Below are 6605 nucleotides of genomic sequence, written 5' to 3' on the forward strand. Positions count from 1 at the left end.
TTTTGCGTTTAAACCGAGGTAATTTAGTAAGAAGCCATTTTGCGATCGAGAACCTTCTTCCCTGAGACCCCCTCACCCCTCCCTCCGCTAGCCGTGCCATATCCCGTTGAGTAAACAAACGAGGGCCTCTCGGGGTCACTCGTCGGTGCTACGCCGAATAAGTAGCTGGCGCCCAGATATTGTTCCCCTCCACTCCCCGACCCCCCCCCCTTCCCACCAATCCCATTTAAAGCCCTCCGACACCGCGTGCTCCCAAGTGCACGCGTGAACATATTTTCTTTTCTTTTCTTTTCCGTTTTGTTAGTTTCTAGTTTTACATTCATCACTGTACATTACTTTATTAATTATACTTCTTTTCTTATTCTACACCGTGTCCCCGTTCTTCGATCCCCTACCCCCTCTCCCCTAGTATTGCGATAGCTGCATTTGCGAGACCCTGGGCCCCTTTTACGAGGCCCAGTCTGTCACATAGTATAATGTGCTAGGGGGGCGGAAAAACTGTTACTGATGAGTGTGAGTTTGCAGCTCGAGCCGAAGACTTTGCAATCGCAATCTTCGCAAAAGCCGAAGAACCGTTGCAATCATACGAGTTAATAAAAAATGTTTCCAGTAAGTATTGCACATAATTTTGCTTTACAAGATGTAAAAATGGACACGCTTCACGTGCAGAAAACCTCTAACCTTGCACCGAGTGATATAAAATAATATTAATTTCTGACACCATTGGCACTTATCTCATTGACAAGATTTTGTCACTGCCTCGATAGGTATATTCTCTTTTTGCCTTAATATCCTTTTACTATTTCCTTATCCCTTTTTATTTTGTATTGCCATATCTATACCTGTACAGCTACATTAGACAATGTTTCGAGCAAATGAAAATCGCAAAGGGGTGTGATTCAAGAGCACCTTTCAAATTATTTTTGGAGTCTAAAAAATACTTATAATGTTGCTTAAATCTTTCAGTTATAAATATCATTGAAGTTATACACCAGTCAGTTCAAAATACTTATTGAGTGAGTAAGATCTCTCAAAGATACAAGTTTTAGCGCAAACCTCCAACTTGATTTATGAGTCATGTAAAGCCAAGGCTCTGATGTTACACCAAATTTTATGAAAACATGGGCCAAGATTATTGGAAGTGCTAGAAAATGTTGCATCTGACAGCCTCGGTTCAACATACCCAGATAGTTGATAGCATAACGATTGCTCTTAAATTGATGTTTGTCAGAACTTGGCATCGATGATGGAGTTGAACGATGGATAATTATTATTACAAATAAATATGTGATAATTATAATGTTCTTTTATTCATTTTATGTTACACGCATATCAAATATTAACTAAGAATGCATTAATTAGCAGACGCTACAGGGACGAACCAGTACACCTAGACAAAGCTTTTACATTTACTCAACAGGTACATTTATTTTATTTTAGATATATAAACGATTTAGATATATAAACACCATTTGGATTAGATATATAAACACGAATTTGGGTTTAATAAGCGTCATAAGCAATCATACGATCGTAACCTCAAAATCTAAAAACGAGATAACGTGTTTTTTTTACAACTCGTAACTTCAAAACGATTACGCACAGGATTGCAATTAAATTACGAAAACTTATGACAATTTTTTTACTTTAATGGTATTTGCAAATAAGACATTTTTCTGACAAAATATTTTCTTGCAGACATCAATTATCGCTGCCGGCACCGGGCAAGATCCGGTCATTTACATTTATTTTTCGCACCAGTTACCGACAAACGTTCTAATTACTTTATTTGTAACCTACAAACGATTTCCAATCCATCAAGTACCAATTAAATAAACATTTATCATTAATTACGATTTTTGCGGTCAACTTCCCGTGGTCATATAACCGTCCCGCGTAAAATGTACCAAATACGTTTTTTGCTTATTTTATTGAAATAACGATCCAAAAAATATACTAATTGGATTATTTGTGACCTACAAACGATTCCGCATCGATTGGCCACGTGAAAAACAAAGATAGATAAAAAATTAAAAAATTACGGTCAACTTCACGTACTTTTTTATTTTTGATTTTTTTAATAAACCGTTAACCGACAAACGTTTTAATTAATCCTACAAACACCTACAAACGACCTACAAACGATCTGCAAAAGAAAAAGTTTAAAAAGTCAAAGTGTGCCGGCCAAGTTTACGGAGGTCAAAAACACAGACCACTTATTGGAGACACGGTACTCCCGTGCTTTAGACTGCAGAGATGAGTGGGGAGATACACAACGCTCTGGTTTTAGGCGATACCAAAAGCATGACGCTAAATCGTAGCGGCGAGTCCGGCAGTAGGATTTCGTGATCATCGCCTCTGTCGATGTTACAGATTTTGCGTAGCCGCGCGGGTCATGATCATCGTTCCAGCCGATATTGCAGTCAGCGAAAATGAATGGATTGCTCGGTGGTGGAGAAAAAGTTGCCGCCCCTCACAAAACCGTTCTTGACAAACAGGCGGGGGAGCAAGGTCTTCCATCCAACCGAACCCTAAACATTTGTATGGACGTAATGCGCAAACAAATGTGTATATTCAAATAAATTTCAAAGTTATAAAAAATGCATAGAAATATTGGTTTTTACTCTTTACCTCTTATCATGCCGAAAATGAACATTAAAAAATGAATGGCGAAATTCGTTGGTAAATGAAACGACCGAGAACAGTTCAAAGAGAAATTTTGAAATATCATAGATAAAGATCTATAGAAAATTTAATTTAGTATTAAACGAGCATCGTGGCTGAGTCAATAACCTGTCAATATATAACGCTGCTGGTTACGGGTTCGATCCCGCATGGAGAACTCTTTTTCCATCTTCTTTTTTTTCATTTTACTACAAAAATTGTTCAAGGTTCCTCTCTTTTAACCTTTACTTTTTACAAAAAAAAATGTGCTCTTGCAAATGGAATTACCAGATTAAAGAGTGTATCCAATTAATTTATTTATCTTATTACAATAAAGGCATAAACAAGGACAACCTGCGGGCTTCCACATCACCCAAGAGGTGCCGCAGTCAATGCGTTCCCATTATTTAACGTTAAACTTTATTTTAAGTTTATATATTTTTTTTAAAATTTTATCTATGACAGAATCGACTAATATTTGAAACACCCGCTCGTGCCGCGCGACAGGCGACTTGAGTGATTGCGGGTCCTTTCTCGCTGAGGGGTCTGCTATTGCTGTTACTGCTGCCGCTGGTTCTTATAATCTTATAAATACTTTTTTTACTTGCAATCTTCAGTTCCAGCGCCCAGTGTAAACTCAATAAGATTTACTATGAGAAAATAATTAGCTGACTTCATTACCTGGAATCAATAATCTTGAGAAGCAAATATGGAAATGAGCATTATCTCTGTCAGTAATTGTTCGTCCACGTAGAGAAAGGTGGCGCGAAAGTTCTTAACTGATGTGCATCTTTATATTAGTCTGCTTATATGTAAAGTAAGCGAAACGACAATAGTAAGCAGTTGAATAAACGATGAAATTCTGGAAATAGAACTTCCGAAAAAAGTAAAACAAACAGATGTATCTGGCGTCTGGCTAGTGCACCTGGTTACGAATCGGGAGGTCTATGATTCGAGACCCCTCTATGGAGAGCAGTTTCTTTTTACAAAAAAAAATGTGCTCTTGCAAATGGAATTACCAGATTAAAGAGTGTATCCAATTAATTTATTTATCTTATTACAATAAAGGCATAAACAAGGACAACCTGCGGGCTTCCACATCACCCAAGAGGTGCCGCAGTCAATGCGTTCCCATTATTTAACGTAGCGGGTCCCCAGTAGGCCTATACTACAATCGGTCTATACTATTTTTCAAGGTTCCTCTCTTTCAAATTTGCTCGGTTGCCCAAACTTTATTTTAAGCTTATATAAAATATTAAAAAAAAAGGGTTGTCATCGGGATCGAAATCATTTTCTATTAACTCACAATATTCTCTCTCGCAATATCCTTCATAGTAATAAAATAAACATGAGACGTGTTGCGTCTTGTTTCCTTATAACTATTGAAGAACTACTTACCATAATGCTGCTGCCTGTACGACTGTAAAAGACCTGACGCTGCAGGCCACAATGTGTATTGCTAGTCGCGCGATAGTTAGCACCATTGTTGCAGACGCCCGCTCAGATTCGATCCGTCAGATTCCTAGACTGTTGTGTTGAAGTCGCCAGTACGTGATCTCAATAGACCGATATACTATTCTTCCCAATTGTCCTTTTCTCAATTTCTCTTACTTTTAGATATTTACACGCGTCATGTGTGTGTGAAATATAATATAAAATAATTGTCGTAATCATCTTCAATGAAGAAACTTTATATTTGAGTGCAGAACTCATATTATTAAGATTTTCTAATCGAAACCTTTTGATATCCTATTGCCATTCGTTTATTCTTTAATTACTTAAATGGATCGTCTGTGTAATGTTGATATTGCCGATCGTAGTATAGGCCTACTGGGGACCCGCTACGTTAAATAATGGGAACGCATCGACTGCGGCACCTTTTGGGTGATGTGGAAGCCCGCAGGTTGTCGTTGTTATGCCTTTATTGTAATAAGATAAATAAATTAATTGGATATACTCTTTAATCTGTTAATCCCATTTGCAAAAGCACATTTTTTTTGTAAAAAGAAACTGCTCTCCATAGAGGGGTCTCGAATCATAGACCTCCCGATTCGTAACCAGGTGCACTAGCCAGACGCCAGATACATCTGTTTGTTTTACTTTTTTCGGAAGTTCTATTTCCAGAATTTTATCGTTTATTCAACTGCTTACTATTGTCGTTTTGCTTACTTTATATATAAGCAGACTAATATAAAGATGCACATCAGTTAAGAACTTTCGCGCCACCTTTCTCTGCGTGGACGAACAATTACTGACAGAGATAATGCTCATTTCCATATTTGCTTCTCAAGAACTCTGCTGTATTGTGGCCGCAGCTCCTTCTTTCCAATCCCCTAAAGTGAATGTTTCGGCGAACGGAGATCATTGTGATTATCTGTGGGTTCTGAATCTTCACTGCTATCACTGCCCGCTGTGTCAAAGTCTTCGGACGCATTGTGCACTCTGCTGTATTGTGGTAATAGCACTCTCATCCCCACCCCAAAGATAATTGGTTTGGCGAACGGGGATCATCGTGATCACCTGTGGGTCCCGAATCATTATCATCCTAACCTTCAATTGGACCACGGTCTTCGGATTGTGCAATCTGCTGTATTGTGGTTCCAGCTACCTCTTTCCAATCCAAAGATTGTAACGTGGCGTTACAGAGCTGGAGGGGATACCATCTAGGAATGACCGAAAAATAAGTAAATAGGACTTATCAGGTCGGACAATGGGTTCAGTGACACGGTGGTAAGTGCTCGACTTGGCAGTCCGTAGGTATCGGATTCGAAACCCGATCAGAACTCCTAATTTTTCGGTAATTCCTAGCCCTCTAGCGCTCCCTGGCGGCTCTATGGATAAAAATTAATTATAGCAGGGACGAGCCGGGCACCCCGTTATAAGATATACAGGGATATACATAGGTATACACATGTGTATTGTAACGTTCCGTCCTTATACCCCCCTATCCTCTATCCTTTTTCCTTCCCAATGATCCATTCTCGATGATTGATACGTCAAGAGCCCCACATAAGAGTGCATAGCGCACTCTGGATGTGCATAACAGTATCTGAGAGAACTCCTCAAATCCTAGAATGCCTCAATAATCCTATCGACCTCTCACAGCGACGCCGATAAAGGAAAGGGAAGACAGGACTTTTAAATCTCTAATATTGCGTAATTTCCTTGAATCTAGTCACAGCGACAGTCATGAGGATATAATATTAGAAATGATTACTTTTAATATTCCTAGAATCCGTAATACAGTCGACAGACTGAAACCAAAACAAACAAATGCCTAGACGCTATAAGCTGGCACGCGCCGAAGACAATAGAAATACCAGTAAGCCGGTACTGGAAGAAAACCGCTAATTGAATCAGTCAAATCAAACAGTCAGATCAAATCGTAAATCAAAATATTGAATCCAAAAAGCGACGTTAGCACCTCGGATAAATAGTGGATAAAAATCGTTATCCCCACTAGTTTTAACGTATGCCCATCGAGGATATAAGCAGCGGCTTCCTCGATAGGAGATCATTCGATTCATTCGTGTCTCTCTAGACTAATCAACTAGATACTTGTGCACCACTAGACGACAAGAAGCAGTAAAAGCTATGGAAAGTTCAATTATTAAGAAACCTGCACTCCTCAAAAAGAATTCCTGCAGCAACGTCATAGTGCCGGCGCTGTCAGCAACTCTCTAGAATTCATTGTGACCATCTGTGACCATCTGTGGGTTCTGATCTTTACGACACCTATTTCCCGCTGGACCACAGTCTTCGGACACATTGTGCACTCTGCTGTATTGTGGCCGCAGCTCCTTCTTTCCAATCCCCTAAAGTGAATGTTTCGGCGAACGGAGGCCATTGTGATTATCTGTGGGTTCTGAATCTTCACTGCTATCACTGCCCGCTGTGTCAAAGTCTTCGGACGCATTGTGCACTCTGCTGTATTGTGGTAA

Source organism: Cephus cinctus, unplaced genomic scaffold, assembly GCF_000341935.2.
Source record: "Cephus cinctus unplaced genomic scaffold, Ccin1 Ccin1_scaffold1390, whole genome shotgun sequence".
Taxonomy (NCBI): Eukaryota; Metazoa; Arthropoda; class Insecta; order Hymenoptera; family Cephidae; genus Cephus; species Cephus cinctus.